The sequence below is a fragment of the Giraffa tippelskirchi genome, chromosome 12 (genome assembly GCF_054371585.1).
Source record: "Giraffa tippelskirchi isolate mGirTip1 chromosome 12, T2T-mGirTip1v1.2.pri, whole genome shotgun sequence".
Classification (NCBI taxonomy): domain Eukaryota; kingdom Metazoa; phylum Chordata; class Mammalia; order Artiodactyla; family Giraffidae; genus Giraffa; species Giraffa tippelskirchi.
In genome coordinates this window covers 110,573,126-110,591,023 of record NC_137286.1, presented here as the reverse complement: position 1 = coordinate 110,591,023, position 17,898 = coordinate 110,573,126, and positions in this window count along the sequence as shown.

Here is a 17,898-nt window from a genome sequence, read left to right as displayed (position 1 = left end):
AGATATCAAAGCAGTAAGTCCTAAATGAAATCAGTCCTGAATATTCATTGAAAGGACTGATGCTGTAGCTGAAACTCCAATACTCTGGTCAATTGATGTGAAGAACTGACTCACTGGAAAAGATCCTGATGCTGGGAAATATTGAAGGCAGGTGAAGCAGACAACAGAGGATGATATTGTTGGATGGCATCACCAACTCGATGGACATTAGTTTGAGCAAGCTCCAGAAGTTGGTGATGGATAGGGAAGCCAAGGGTGCTACAGTCCACGGGGTCACCAAGAGTCGGACATGACTGAGCGACTGAACTGAATTGTGAGTGGATAGTTGAACTACTTTTCAAGCAGGAAGGAATACTACTAAAGGAAAATTTCATAAGGCCATAACTTATCTGCAGAGGCTCAAGAAATAGAAACAGGACCACATGACAGAGGTAACTGTTGCCAAATAGATATGAGGCCAATGGGATGAAGGCTCAGGAGAAGCCTGATAAGAGTTTTTTAGAACATTTTCAGGACTTAGACTATTACTCTGAATGAGATAGAAGAGGGCAGAAGAATAACAGTTAGGTTTCACTTTTAACAGAACCACTCAGGCTGCTCTGATATAAATAGTCTCCCAGGATAAAAACAGGGAAATCAGCTAGGAAAATTTTGTATTAAAAAATTAAGACATAATGGTTAATTGTCACCACTCTTTATGAGAGGGAAAGCAGATAGAAGTGGTGAGAATTTGGATGTAACAATATTTTGAAGATTGAGTGAACAAGAATTGCTGATACACTCACTGTATTTGGGCCTCAAGTAGAGTATTGCAAGTGTGGACATTTACAGCAAGCCCCTGATTTGCACAATAGTATGGGATGGTTAGATTACCCTGAAAGTTAAACAAAGCAATCTTTAATAAAAGGAAAATTTGTGATTGTTGCATGGCTTTTAAATTTTTTGGCAAAACATTAAAACTCTTCTACTATCAGTTATAAATGTATGCAAAAATAAAAAAAAATCATGTATAGAAGTCAATATTTACTTATCACACTATAATATAAAATACTGGAAACATAGAGAATTAAGGTGTCTTATTTCTTTGTAAAAAAGATAAGGAGAAGTTTATGCAGTTTAAGCAATGTTTGCCTTCTCATTAAACATATTGAGATGAACTTCAAGCATCTTATACTTGGCACTTTCAATGTTATGAAATATCTCCAAGAGTCTCTTAAATGTGAAGTTTATGCCAGTGTCAGTGAGTGGTGTTTCTTCATCCTTTTCATCACACTTTTTTTTTTTAGTTATATTGATAAGTTTGACCTTACCAAATTTCTATGGCTGCAAATCTAGAGTCTCTCTAATAGTGGTGATACTAAAATTTTCCTGATCATCTATTTTTTCTACAACTCCATTTACATTTGATTTAAATTTCACTTTCAGCATTCTGACTTTTAGATTCATTGCTAAACTTTTATCTTGCCTTATTCTCTCGAACTCTGCATTCCAGAGTATATTTTGGGTATATTTTCCCTTTCTCCATTGTCTTTTGTTTCTCCTTTCTTCAATTATTTGTAAAGCCTCCTCAGACAACCACTTTGTCTTCTTTCACATCATTTTCTTGGGGATGGTTTCGGTCATTGCCTCCTGTACAATATTATGAACCTCTTTCATAATTCTTCAAGCACTCTGTCTACCAGATATAATCCCTTGAATCTATTTGTTACTTTCACTGTATAATCATAAGAGATTTGATTTAGGCCATATCTGAATGGTCTAGTGGTTTTATCTACTTTCTTCAATTTAAGCCTGAATGTTACAATAAGGAACTGATGATCTGAGCCACTGTCAGCTACTGGTCTTGTTTTTGCTGACTATATAGAGCTTCTCCATCTTCAGCTGAAAAGAAAGTAATAAATCTGATTTTGGTATTGACCATCTGGTGATGCCCATGTTAGAGTTGTCTCTTGTGTTGTTGGAAAGGGGTGTTTGCTATGACCAGTTAGTTCTCATGATGTAACTCTGTTGAATTGCCCTGCCTCATTTTGTGTTACAAGGAAAAACTTGCCTGTTACTCTAGGTATCTCTTGATTTTCTACTTTTGCATTCTAACCTCCTATGATGAAAAGGACATCTTTTTTGGTGTTAGTTCTAGAAGGCCTTGTAAGTCTTCATAGAACAAGTTAACTTTAGCTTCGTTAGCATCAGTGGTTGGGGCATAGACTTGGATTACTCTGATGTTGAATGGTTTGTCTTGGAAACGAACCAAGATCAGTTTGCCATTTTTGAAATCTCAAAAATGCACCCAAGTATTGCATTTTGGACTCTTTTGTTGAGCATGAGGGCTCAGTTCAGTTCAGTGGCTCAGTCGTGCCTAACTCTTTGCGACCCCATGGACTGCAGCTCCCCAGGCCTCCCTGTCCATCACCAACTGCCAGAGTTTACTTAAAATCATGTCCATTGAATCGGTGTTGCCATCCAACCATCTCATCCTCTGCCATCCCCTTCTCTTCCGTCCTTCAATCTTTCCCAGCATCAGGGTCTTTTCAAATAAGTCAGTTCTTCACATCAGGTGACCAAAGTATTGGAGTTTCAGCTTTAGCATAAGTCTTTCCAATGAATATTCAGGACTGATTTCCTTTAGGGTGGACTAGTTGGATCTCCTTGCCATCCAAGGGACTCTTAAGAGTCTTCTCCAACACCACAGTTCAAAAAAAAATCAATTCTTCAGCGTTCAACTTTCTTTATAGTTCAACTCTCACATCCATACATGACTGTTGGAAAAACCATAGCTTTGACTAGACAGACATTTGTTGGCAAAATAATGTCTCTGCTTATTAATATGCTGTCTAGGTTGGTCATAACTTTTCTTCCAAGGAGCAAGTTTCTTTTAATTTCATGGCCACAGTCACCATCTGCAGTGATTTTCAGTCCCCCAAAATAAAGTTTCTTACTGTTTCCACTTTTCCCCATCTATTTGCCATGAAACAATGGGACCAGATTCCATGATTTTAGTTTTCTGAATGTTGAGTTTTAAGCCAACTTTTTCACTCTCCTCTTTCACTTTCATCAAGAGACTCTTTAGTTCTTCTTCGCTTTCTGCCATTAGGGTGGTGTCATCTGCGTATCTGAGGTTTTTTATGTTTGTCCTGGCAATCTTGATTACAGCTTGTGCTTCATCCAGCCCAGCGTTTCTCATGATGTACTCTGCATATAAGTTAAATAAGCAGGGTGACAATATACAGCCTTGCGTACTCCTTTCTCTATTTGGAACCAGTCTGTTCTTCCATGTCCAGTTCTAGCATGAGGGCTACTCCCTTTCTTCTAAGGGATTCTTGCCCAAAATAGTAGACATAATTGTCATCTGAATTAAATTTGCCCATTCTTGCACAGTTTAGTTCACTGTTTCCTGACATGTCAATGCTCTCTCTTGTCATCTCCCACTGGAGCACATCCAACTTATTTTGATTCATTGACCTAAGATTCCAGGCTCTTGTGCTATTTTGCTCTTTATAGCATTGGACTTTACTTTCACCACCAGACACACCCACTACTGAGCATCATTTCTGCTTTGGGCCAGTTGCTTAATTCTTTCTGGAGCTATTAGTAATCGCCCTCCACTTTTCCCCAGTAGCATATCGGACACTTTCCAACCTAGGAGTAGGGGTGGGAGTCGAAGGTTCATCTTCTGGTGTCATATCTTTTTGAATTTTCATACTGTTCATGGGGTTCTTGTGGTAATAAAACTGAGTGTTTTGCCATTCCCTCCTTTAGTGGATCACATTTTGTCAGAACTCTTCATTATGACTCATTCATCTTGGGTGGCCCTGCACAGCAGGTTTCATATCTTCATTGAGTTATGCAAGCCATGACAATGTTGAGATCTAGGAAGGGGTCTATTAACATTGGTAACTGAAACTCATGCTTGCTATGAACCAGAATTTCCTATAATCTAGATAACAGACATTTTAGACGGATTCCAGTTGCTGCTTTCAAATATATAAAGTGAAAAGTATAGATACCTTGTATGTAGTCAAGAAACATATGTGAAAACTCTAGATGGCAGGATGGTAATTTTTCCAGGTAGGTGAGTTCATTCAAAACAAGATAGGGCTTATATAAATTAGAAACATCTACTATTGAAAGGAGTTGGCTCTGAAATAAGTAAAAGTCCAATCAATAGACATTTTCTAACAGATACTGAATGACCATTTTTTGTCCAAGAGTGTTATATGGAATGTTATATGGCCAAAAACAAAATAAATTAAATTAAATTTTCAACCAACTAACTTTTAAGTTCTCATCTAGCTGGAACATGTTTTCTTATTTCCAAAGTACATTTGATGGAACCATACCACGCAGAAACATCTACTCCCTCATTTCCTATAAGGAGAAGAAAAGACGCTCTTTTTGAAAAATAAAATAGGCCATTAAAATTTTTATAGATGCTAAGAAATTTTTATTATCTATACATGACTTTTTAAATCAGTTACTGGAAATGTGAAAAACTTAGCAACAAACCAACAGTGTGCTCAAAATAGATACTGTTGCAATAAGTAGAAATAATTATTATTTTCTCAGAATTGGAAACAATTTATAGTAGCTGATTTGTGCATGTTCCACGACATATCTGTAGTACACACATATATATGTTCTTATAAACTGTAAAGCAAAATATACCCTATTAAGTATGCAAGAGATTAATTTTATGCCATATGATGTGTCTTAGAATCAACAGCTATATTTTTTCACTATATTTTTAATATAAATAGTACTATTTTCACTTTATCACCTCAAGGGTGAAAGAAATATTAATTTTTTCTTTACTGCCTGAACTTTAGAAGGTATTTAATAGATGCTTATTGTATCTAAAAAATCACTCCATCTCACTTTTATAAAATTTTGGAACATCTTCTGTTTGTGGCATACTTTATAATCATTGACAATGTGTGACTTTTTGTACAGTGGAAAGAACAAGTGCTAATCTGATATTGGGGAAACTTTAGCTTTAAACTTAAAAGTATTCCAGTTATATAGTTATTTCTGAAAATCATCCTACAAGATACAAAACAGAGCAATGACTGATTTTTATTTCAATTTTTAGATAACTGAAGCTCATGAAAATTAAACAACTTATTACAAATCCATAGTTAGCTACAGACTCCTGGCAAATGTTCCAGTTCTCACTTCATAGTGATGTGCTAACAAAGAAGGCAACAAGAAAGAATTGAAATCTTCATAGGGATGTGGATGGTTTGGATTAAAAAGGCATAGTCAGTAGTATAACGCAATTTATATTTGGGAGAATGAAAGAAAATTCAATAGCTCAAGCTTAGCACAATCTAGTAGTGATTAAGCACATACAGAGGATGAATTGTGTATCAGCAATGTCCTTGAATCAGGTGCAACCTTAGAGAACATAATGAAATCTTGAAGTGAGAAATTATTCCTGTTTATGGAAGAATAAAAAATGTTTTATATAATATTTAATTATTTGGAATACAATGAACAAACCAAAAAGACAAAGAAAGACCTTTAATTTAACATATGTGATGAAAGAAAAATATATTATGCAATCTCTATTTCTATGAATTGCTATAAAAATGACAAATATTTATTCTTAGTTACATTCATTAAAGATCATTATAAGAATCATTTTTATTACTCATATGTTGTCAAACAAACCTCAGAATACTTTTTTAAAACAAGCTTTAGTACATCAAAACTTCAAACCAAAGTCTTATGCACAGGCCTACAAACACTATGTTGAGCTTGAAGTTACTCAATGGCTTTCAAATTGTCATAAAAGAAATGCATCTCAATATGTGTAACAGAGCATAATATTTTTTGCAAAATAACTATCCATACATTGTTGTCTGGATTGTGTTACTGCAATGTTTCTCAGACTTTTTTCTAAATTCTTTCTTCCCTAAAACACTTTTCTAGATATTATTTTTCCTGTTTCCTCCATGAAATTTTAATATCACAGATATACTGTGTATCTATTTATGTACTGTGGCCTTCCTGAAGGCCACAAATCCCAATAAAAACCAAGCCCCTTCAAAAATAATTTTTCTTTCCCTTGGGGTGACACTCTCCAGGTTGAAAACACATCTGATACAGCAATCAGATTTACAAGTATAGAAATTCTGAAAAAAAAAATCTGATTGATTATATAAATGCACCATCACTGTTTTGAAATTCACAGTTGCCTGGTTGGTTCTGGTCAAACACTAAGTAGTAAATTCAGCACAATCTGAATAGTCATCAGGTCATAGTTTTACTCTTTGTTATACAATTATCATTTTCCCCAGTTCTAAATTATGAGATATATGAATTCCATCTGTAAATACTACTGTTCTTCATTGAAATGTATCACTGTTACTATGGGAACATAAGAATTCATACAAATGTGTACATATCAAAGTCAAATTTTCATGTAAAAATCAAAAAAAGTTATTTTACCTCCAAGAGAAAAAATGCACAACTAATGGATTTATTTTTTCTTAAGCCTATTTTCTGAATATAAACATACCCTTATTTCTGCATTTGAAAACTATGAAGTTAAGTGCAATTATGTGTAAATTCATAATTTCAGTGACCATTAATGTTATTTTACATGCACTTATGTACTAATAGAGACAATATAAACTACAGGAAAAAAATTAAGATAAAGAGTGACACATAGTTAACCCTTAAAAAAAAAGTAACTGTAATTAGAGATGCTCAGTATCTTTCTGCTCTCATCTGTAATCAGCTTCTTGCAATCAAAATCTCATATTTTTTAATTCCCAGAAACCAGTGATATATTCACATCGAGTTTCTTTCTCTCAAGCTGAGCCCTGTACATGTTCCTTTAGTGCACATTTCCTTCTTGGCTCACAGTGGCTCAAGATGTAAAACCTTGGTAAGGAGGGAAGACATGGTGTAGTTGTGAGTGAGATAATACACATGCTGTTCTTAAAAGATTACTATTTCATTAACTAAAGTTTATATAATCATGATTTATATGTCTTCATACCTTGGGTTGAAATCATATATAATGCTTGCTCCCGATGCTTAATAAGAGGAGAAACGTGAACACGGACATCCTTTTATATTCACACCACCAAACACATACAAGAAAAAAATCTACATAGTATCAAATTTGCCTATTTCTAGAATTTCATGAGTAACTATCTACCAGTTCTTACTTAGTCCTTACAACATTATAAATTAGAATTATTATATCTCTTATGCATACAAAAAATAAGTCCTAGATAGGTTAGTTTATCTATGTGTTGCTAAATGAAGAAACTGATATTCTAGGCAAGATACATCTCAGTCAAGAGCCTATGCAAACGTTCTTCAATTCAACAAAAAATACAGCATTCTAAATATGCCATTAATGTCAGACTTGGTCTAAAAATGCATTTTGGTAATGCATGCAATTCCATCCCCTCATCAAATCCTAGCGAGATGGTAAATATATGCATGTTTGTACTTAAGGATGAGCACATAATTGGCGTGAAAAACTCATGCAATTTTACCATTAATTTTCCAGAGATTTTAGTGAATTGTTTTAGAATTTGGAGGTGAATGGAATCAAATTGGCTGAGAAATAAGAAAGATAGAATAAAATAAACGCTACAACAATACATATTCATTAATAAGGACTCTGTTTCAGATAACATTTGTAATACAAAATATTTGAAAGATCCTGAAATAAAATAATCAAAACAATTTAATGGAAACATGAACAAGTCAGATAGAAATGCAGTCCAAGAATAATAAAAAATACATGACATGTAAATCTTAAAATGCATTGAAAATACTCACTGGTATTGGAAACAATTTAAAACAATAATTATCGTTGTTGAAAGAATGATTTTGCTCCTATCCTATTGGCAAAAATAAAAACTTGATCAGTTGATTCTACCTAAATTTATTTTAGATGTGAAAATTAATTCTATCAATGTCACTGATGGACATGAAAAGCAGTCCAGTCAAAGATGTATAGCTATATTAACTGTATTAATCAAAATTTAAGTGAATATTTCCTGTCATTCTAGAAATTGTCTATCTAGGGATCTATCCTGTAGACAAAACTGTATATGTATTTAAGTATGCTAGTTGCAGCATTGTTTGTAATACAAAAAAAAAAGGAAGAAAATATAATTATGGTATGGAATATTATACCAGGGTTACAGTGAATGATGTATGTATCTATATACTGACACAAAAGACAATCATAAGAAATTTTGCTTAAAAATAACAATAACCTAACTGCATATATAACTCCACTTATATTTTCTAATTTGTAAACACAAAGACACACAAAAACCTGTGTAGAAAAATGTCCAGGAGAATATACATCAAATTGTTTAGAGCCTTAAGAGGAGAGGAAAGGTTTGATGTTGAGTTACTTTTTCTTTTCTTATGTCTGCATTGATAGGTATCTTAATATTTATTAGGAATTAATGTTATAATTACAGAAATAAATGCATATTTTAGGAAATGAAATTAAATAAACAATGTAAGATGATAGGGCTTCCCAGGTGGCGCTCATGGTAAGGAATCAGCCTGCCAATTCAGGAGATGCCAGAGGTGTGAGTTTAATCCCTGGATCGAGAAGATCCCCTGGAGAAGGAAATAGCAACCTACATCAGTATTCTTGCCTGGGAAATTCAATGGACAGAGGAGGCTGGTTTGCTACAGTCCATGGAGTCGCAAGAGTCAGACATGACTGAACACACACACACCATCTATGTAAGATGATAGATGTGTTAACTAGCTGTATTGTGTTAATAATTTCACATATATACATCTTTCGAATCATCACTTGTATACCTTAAACTTACACCATGTATTACGTGAATTACATCCCAATAAAACTGGAAATATAATTTCTACTATATTTCATTTTATTAATACAGCATTTTTACACATTTACTTTGTGACCATCAAGCACCATATTTCTTACTAAAACCTGTATGTTTGCACCACAAAGGTAAAGATACCTGTAATGATAATACACTCATTTAAAGAGTTGATAGACACCACCAAACAGTGACCATGATCTTTTTTTTCGAGGCAAGTTTGGCTTTGGGAAGTGCTTTGGAGCTTCTTCTCAGTCCAACCACTGAGCTGGTCATCACTGGCTGTATAAAATCTACTTTACATTTCACATCATAATCTGATCAAGAAATAGTTCATTGCTGTTGCATAGAAAAAGAGAAGATGACACTTCAAAATGTTGGCTTTTTAAAGTTTTGGCCGGCTCATGAGTCACCCACTTATCAAGCTTTTTCACCTTTCCAATTTCCTTCATATGCTGAGCAACCATAGAAAGGTTGATGTTGAGTTCTTCCTCAACTTATCGTGTAATTGTAATAGAATCAGCTTTGATATTTGCTCTCAATTGGTCATTATGAAATTCCAATGACTGGCTACTGTGCTCCTCATCTTCAATGTTCTTGTTTTCCTTGAAAAATTTCTTGAACCACCACTGCCCTGTACATTCGTTAACAGTTCCTGGGCCAAATGCATTGTTGATGTTGCAAGTTGTCTCTGCTGCTTTGTGACCCATTTTGAACTCAAATAAGAAAATTGCTCAGATTTGATTTTTTGTCTCATTATCATTTCCATTGTCCAAAATAAATAAAAAATAAACAGCAAGCAATGTCATTAGCAAAAAATATAAAGCAAGAAATTAAAATGATGTATGACAACCATATTTACTGAGAATGTATTCCAATATCAAATGGTAAATTTCAACAATGCAAACAAAGCCACAGGTATGTTTCCACCAACCTAAAACAAGTTTCTTAATTTTAAATTTTGTTTCTATTAATTTCCAGATATACATCCAGAAACATTTAAAGAAACTTATTCAGATTAAATCTGAAACAATTTAATGTGAAAGAATTTATCCTTCATTCATTTTATTTTCAAAAAATATAGGCAACAAACATGTTTTAAAAATTAAACATCTTCACTAAACATTGGTGCTACATTTTAATAGGGTTTGATATATAATGCTTTAGCCAAGCTAAATATTTGTAAGGACAAATTTAATTCATCTTAAATGAAACTTAAAACTAGAGTAAAAAAAAATATTGTTTTTAAATAAGATGGATTAGACTTGTCCTGTCTCAGCAAGCATTATCTATATTCCTCCATCTCAACATTCTTTTACTTTCTATATAAATGGTTATAATATCTTCTTTTCCTTTAATACACTTTAAAGAGAAGTGTCATTCTTACTGACTTCAGAACAGGAAATTTGAATGCTGAGGCTCTGCCAAGATTAGTAATAACATCACATTGTTTCTGATGTACTTACAGTATTAACAGCTTGCCATAAAACAATTTATAGCTCAAAGGCTTAAAATCCATTCCCTGTGAAACATACCTGCTGATGACTCACTTGCAAATGATCTAATTTTCAGGGTTATTTGAGTTTCCATATTGAACATTTTATATGAGATCCATCTTTTAATCAGACCATATACCATGTCATATCTATGAACTGTAACCAATAAGTGTTTGCATATTGATTGTTCAGAACTCAAAATACATTTTCTCATGAAGCAGTAGTTTGGTTTCAGGATGTTGGGCACAAAAGTCCTATAAAGTGGCTAAAAAAAATAACTCAAAATTTCATTCCTAAGAACAGAAGCTTTTGATATAGAAGGCAAGAAGTGAAGAAAAAAAAAAAAAAAGGCAAAGAGAAATAAAAAATTTTTCAATATATGCCCTGATCTTAAATTCTGTCTCTTCCATACAGTAGGTTGCTTCGGTTTGGGAAAATTACTGAAGTTTTCTGATCTTAGTTTGAAATATAGGCCTATAATACTATTTTGATTATTTCTAGGATAATTAATGCATGATGCATCTTAATGTACATCCTTAAAGTTTTTTTTTTTTTATGAGTTTTGCTATAAACCTCTTTCTTCATAAATTCAAATTTTAATTAAATCAACTATGTAGAAATATAAGAAACTTTCAGAATGTATGGATTCAATATTTTAAATATACTTCACTGTGGCTCAGCTGGTAAAGAATCCGCCTGCAATGCAGGAGACCTGGGTTCGATCCCTGGGTTGGGAAGATCCCCTGGAGAAGGGAAAGGCTACCCACTCCAGTATTCTGGGCTAGAGAATTCCATGGACTATACAGTCCATGGGGTTGCAAAGAGTCGGATGTTACTGAGAGACTTTTACTTTCACTTTCAGGAAGCATGGTGGATTATTTTCCAGATATGCTATGCATCAAAAAGATAAAAAAATAACCCTGTCTTCATAGAAGCTTATTATTTCAGGTATAATCACCCCTGGATTTATGATTTACTATTATAATTTGCCACTACCAAAGGGTGAGAGGTGGGGAGGATGCTGAAGGAGAACAAACTTAAAATTTAAAAATTCAAATACAATTTGTTAGTTGTCCAAGCATTATTAGAGTTCATATATGAGACCTGACACTAATGGTGTTATGGTTTTTATTCCACCTCCAAGTATGATATTAACCTCAAAAAAAAAAATGCTCTATAAAGTTGAAATTTACTTGAGAGTCATTTGGTAGCATTTGAAAAAGAATCAACATATAGGAGAATACACTTCATAAAAAATACATCTCATAAGACTGATGCTTGCTTATCTTGGCTAAAAACATGTTGGACAGTGGATTCATTTTATTTGTTTGTTCAACTTGGTTAATGCACAGAAAGCCAAGTTTTATTGTTGATGCTTATGATTGCCTTTTTCTCCCACATCGCATCTCTGACTAATGGCTAAGTACAGAAAGATTGATAGAAAAAATTGTTAGTAAGAATGATATTTGAAGCTCTTGAAGGAGATCAAATCCTTTTAGCAAGGTAAATGGCCTATGACAATATCTGTAGATAGTTGTTATTTTGACTACAGCGTGCATCAGGCAATTGAGAATGGTGTAAGGACTACATCCCAAGGTTGTTTTATGATACACGATGCTCCATTAAAATCAGTCCTTTATGAAACCAAAACCGTGTGACTTTGTAATATTTTATTTTCATTCTAAAGTGAATACATTTCAAGCACAATGTTTTCTCCAATTATCAGTGCAACTCATCTTTCTATTTAGTCACCTTTTTGCATTCAATCATCTTTTATGCTTATTCTGGAAATCGGAGCTTACCATATTCAAAGTTTATTATGCTAACAAATTATCATTAACAACAAAGATTTTTTAGCAGGATGAGAGTCATTTTAAGTTTTCTTTACAATCAATAAGATGAGCAGAGAAACTGAATCACCAGTAAGCTTTTTTAGTTCTACAACGGTAAATACTCACAGTGAATATATAAACAGAATCAGGTTTGGGCCATAAAAAAGGAAATGTTTCCTTGTTGGTTTTTTAAAGGTGACTTTCCTTTTAAAATTCTTATTATCATTGCTAAAATTTTACACACCTTAGAGATTCAATAAATGTTCCTTTTTGATAAAGATAGAGTTGCTGTAAAGAATGTCAAAAAGATTAAAACTCAAACTCTCTTCTGACCAAGAAAACTTATAGCAGAAATCTTTTATACGTCTATCTCAAAAAGAAATTTATTACCTAGATTTTATTGAAAGGTTTGGAGCTCAGTTTGTCATATCCTATCAATTTTTATGCACTATATATTTGTAAACTGAAATAATGGCCTTGATTATGTAGAATTTATGCTTGCTTATGTTCTTTCATAAAAATAAATATTAAGATTTCAAGGTTTGCAATATGGTTTTGCAATGTTTACAACTTCTCACAAAAATGAATAAATTACAGATAACTTTGTCTGGATTTACCCGGTGGCTCAGACGGTAAGGAGTCTGCCTGCAATGGGGGAGATCCAGTTCACTCCCTTGGTTAGGAAGATCCCCTGGAAAGGAAATGGCAACCCACTCCAGTATTCTTGCCTGGAAAATCCCATGGATGGAGGAGCCTGCCGGGCTACAGTCCATGGGATCACAAAGCGACTGAGCGACTTCACTTTCACTTTGTTTGGATTAACTTGTGGGTGTGTACATATGTCATAGCTATACATATATATTATATATGTATATATATATATATACACACACAAGAAAACACATATTATACATATGCTGTGCTAATTCACTTGGGTTGTGTCCAGCTCTTTGCAACCCTATGGACTGTAGCCCACCAGGCTCCTGTGTTCATGGAATTGTTCAGGCAGGACTACAGGAGTAGATTGCTGTGCCTTCCTCCAGTTGATCTTCCCCATCCAGGAATTGTCCCCGTGCCTCTTACATCTTCTGCAGTGGAAGGTGGGTTCTATAATACTAGCACTTCCTGAGAAGCCCACATATATTTATATATATACATATGTTATTTTATTGCTTATCCTCTTGTAATATGAATATTCCTGAGAGGTCAATATTATTGAAACATATACAAAAGTGTTTCCTTAATTTATAGTATAAACTATATGAGTTGGAATATATTAAAATTTATGTTAACCTGAATGTTGGCTTGTTAGGAAATAATATATAGTGTTCTATGATGTCAAAGGGCTTCCCAAGGGGCTCAGTGGTAAAGAATCCAATTGCCATGCAAGAGATGTGGGTTCGATCTCTGGGTAAGGAATATCCCCTGTAGAAGGAAATGACAACTCACACCAGTATGGTTGCCTGGGAAATCCCATGTACAGAGGAGCCTGGCAGGCTACAGTCCGTGGGGTCACAAAATAATTAGTGACTGACTTAGTGAACTAAAGGGCTTCCCTGGTGGCTCAGAGGTTAAAAGCATCTGCCTGCAATGCGGGAGACCTGGGTTTGATCCCTGGGTTGGGAAGATCCCCTGGAGAAGGAAATGGCAGCCCACTCCAGTATTCTTGCCTGGAAAATCCCATGGACAGAGAGGAGCCTGGTGGGCTACAGTCCATGGGGTCACAAAGAGTTGGACACGACTGAGCAACTTCACTTTCACTTTAGTGACTAAACAACAAAATAATGTTAAACAAATTAAAATTATTTTTGACATCTGAAAATGAAAAATCACTTAAGGCACATCACAATATTATCATCACACTTTAAATTGAGCTTCAAATTATAACATTTATCATAAAATTCAAATATATTCATCAAACCAGACTGCTGGTATTTTTGACCATTTCCAAAATTCAGATTAATTCCCAAAGGACTACGTTTTGCCCCTATTTAACAAGAGTAAACATTAAAGCTCTGTTTTCTTTGCTCCCTTAGCTTTCCCAAATACAACTCTATACAACACTCTCATTTTTGTTAAACAGTATCTTCAGTAAGGGCTTCTCCCCTTGGTTCAGCAGTAAAGAATCCACCTGCAATGCAGGAATCACAGAAGACTCGGGTTCAATCCCTGGGTCTGGAATATCCCTTCAATGAGGACATGGCAACCCACTCCAGTAGTCTTGCCTGGAGAATCCCATAGACAGAGGAGCCTGGTGGGCTATAGTCCAGAGGGTCACAGAGTCAGACATGACTGAAGCAACCTAGCATGCATGTGCATCTTCAATTACTTCATTTTACTGGTTCCATTTTTTTCTATTTTATAATCAATTTCAATCATCTCTCATCTAGAAAAGACTAGCCATATTCATGCCTCTTCTCAAATTACCACTTTTTTACTTTACTAATCAGATTTCTTGAGAAATTAATATCCAGTGCCTCTGCTCTTATTCCCTTAGGCCCTTCAGAGAAGTCTGGCTTTGGTCATCAACACAATTGTGAAATTGCTCTTTCCAGACATACCAGTGACCAAGAGCTGAATTGAAGGTGATCTAATCAGATTTCATTCTATTTTACTTTCTGAAGCATTTTAGTCTTTTGACTAAATTCTTTGGAATCAGAGAGTCTCTGTGCAAAAACCACTTGTATATTACTTGTGCATACATTTTTGTTCTTTAATTTACTTTGGATTCTCATTCTTCTCATATGGGACTAGTGCCCTACTCCTTGGTTGACTAAAGTAATTACACTTGATAATACATAAAAAGAATATTTAATAGTATCTGATACACATACCACTCAAGAAATATTAACTATCCTTCCTTTCTAAAGTGATGTTTATATTTAACTCCTTTCACTCTATTTTTCTTTTCACCCAAGCATGCTAAGTCGCTTCATTTGTGCCTGACTCTTTGTGACCTAATGGACTATAGCACCTCGGGTTCCTGTCTATGGGATTCCCCAGGCAAGAATACTGGAGTGGGCTGCTGTGCCCTCCTCCAAGAGATCTTCCCGACCAAGTGACTGAACTAAAATTTGTCTCCTGCATTGGCAGAAGGGTTCTTTACCACTACCACCACCTGGGAAGCCATTTTACCCAATATTTGTATCGTACTTGAAATGTACTTGTATTGTACTTATAATTCAACTGTATAGTCAAAGCTATGGTATTTCCAGTAGTCATGTATGGATGTGACAGTTGTACCATAAGGATGGCCGAGTGCCGAAGAATTGATGCTTTCAAACTATGGTGTTGGAGAAGGCTCTTGAGAGTCCCTTGGACAGCAAGGAGATCAAACCAGTTAATCCTATAAGAAATCAACCCTGAATATTCATGGGAAGGACTCATGCTGAAGCTGAAGCTCCAATACTTTGACCAACTGATGCAAAGAGCCGACTCATTGGAAAAGACCCTGATGTTGGGAGAGACTGAAGGCAGCAGAAGGTGACAACGCAGGATGAGATGGTTGGAGGGCATCACTGACTCAATGGACACAAATTTGAGCAAGCACTGTGAGATGGTGAAGGATAGGGAAGCCTGACCTGCTGAAGTCCGTGGGGTTACCAAGAGTCAGACACGACTGAGTGGCTGAACAGCAATTCAACTGTAGATACTCATTAGCCAAAGACCATCAGAAACAGTTGTTAGCAAAATTAGATTCTCTACCTCCTGGAACAAGGGAGATTATTTATATTAAATAATAATAGTATAGTTATATTAACTATTTCATAGCATAGAAAGGGTAGTAGATGTACTAGAATGGTTTGTGTTAAAGTTAGTTGTAGGAGAGTCTTGAAAGGAATGGTTCAGAAGTCAGTGAACTTAAATTGTAGTTCTAAACAAAGAAAACCCAAAGGAGAACAGAAGCTCTTCATTCAAAGTTGTTTACAACAAAGGAGTTGGGCAGAATCACTTGAAGTTTAGTGGTTCATCGGTATGCATCCAGTGAGAAAGCATTCATTCTTTTCTTTATAGAGGGTAATAAAGGAGAGTCTTCAATTCTCCTCTGAGAGGAGGCTGTTTGCATGAGGAAAGTGGGGGCAGTATGACTATAGGTTGGGCATTTATGTAAGTGGTTTAGGGACCATTTTTGGTTTTCTCTGGTTGGCCCTCAGAAGTAGGGATGAAAGCTGGGGAAGCTGACAGTCACTGTTTTGGACTGACAGCTACAGAAGTGTGGTTTGGCTCTCTGGTTAGGTTGTTGCAGAACTTGCGAATCAGAGCTCTGTTGTCATTTATGGCTGATAAGTGTCCATTTTTATATTCAGTCTCTAAGAACCCATGAATTTGTGCTGAATAAATCTTAGGTCAATTTCTTTATTATCATCTTGGACCCTATGGCTCTGGATGGACTGCTTTTAGAAAAAAAATTGAGTTAGATATTTTGTAATGAACATGGTTACTTTGATTTGATTCATTTTCTTTTCTGAACCATGGTGTAGTGGACAAGCTGTGGTTTATTTTTCAATTCTCAGTTCTCTCTTAACAGTTTAGCAGCCAGCAGGTCAGAGTTTCACTTATCAAAAATGACAATTAAGATATATCCATTTGGATATTACAAAAGCATTTCCAAAAAAATGGATAAGCTGTCCACTCATACCTGGAAAATATTTTTACTTATATTTAAGTATGGAGTACTCACCATTCCCCTTGTTCATTGAGTTTTATTTGTACTGATATAGTCAAGGTTTTAGCTATCTCTTGAATGAACAGTTGTAATATACCCCTAAGTAGTGTATGTAATTTCAATCTTTCCCAACTCTAATCTATATACCATCAAGCTGCTAAATCTTTATTTCTAAAGCATAAAATTTGCTTTGAAACATAAAGTTAATTCTGTATTTAATATACAATAAATCCCAAACATAATAAACTTCAAATCCTTGTTCAGTCCCCTTTTCCATAGCCTTTACCTTTCCCTGCTTTATATATGTCCCTAAAGACTCAAAGAACTGACTCACTGGAAAAGACCCTGATGCTGGGAAAGACTGAAGGCAGGAGGAGAAGAGGATGACAGAGGATGAGATGGTTGGATGGCATCACTGACTCTATGGACATGAGTTTGAGCAAGCTTCGGGAGTTGGTGATGGACAGGGAAGCCTGGCATGCTGCAGTGCATGGGCTTGCAAAGAGTTGAACAGGACTGAGCCACTGAACTGAACTGAACTGAACTGAAGGATGTGAATATTTTGTTAGTTTGACAAATACTTTTACAACATTGTTCATTTATTGCTTTTCCTTTTTTTTTCTTGCCTGTGATTTCATATTCATCTAAAACTTCAAGATCCAGATTAATATAATCTCTTCACCAACATTCTCAGACAAATGTCCCTGCTTTTCCCCTTGTCTCCATTGCCCTGTATCTTAGAATCCCCATAGTATTCCAATTCACATTATAATAACCTGGGGTCACACTATATTAGGTGCCCCTTCATTATTTTATCATCTCCATTGTACAGATGAGAAGACTTAGCGAGTTAAGAATTTGTGTGCTATCTTGAACATTTAGTTTTCCATATGTAAATTTTATTATTTTATTGCCTTCAAAGCCTAAAATACTTACTAGTGCATCCACCTTTCTCCTCCTGTGTCAAACTAGGTTTCTTTTTCACCATTGTACCTGTTCCAAGGCAGGAGTTAGGTGTAATTCATTTTTAAATTCCCTGTATAAATCATTGTCTCTCTTAAACA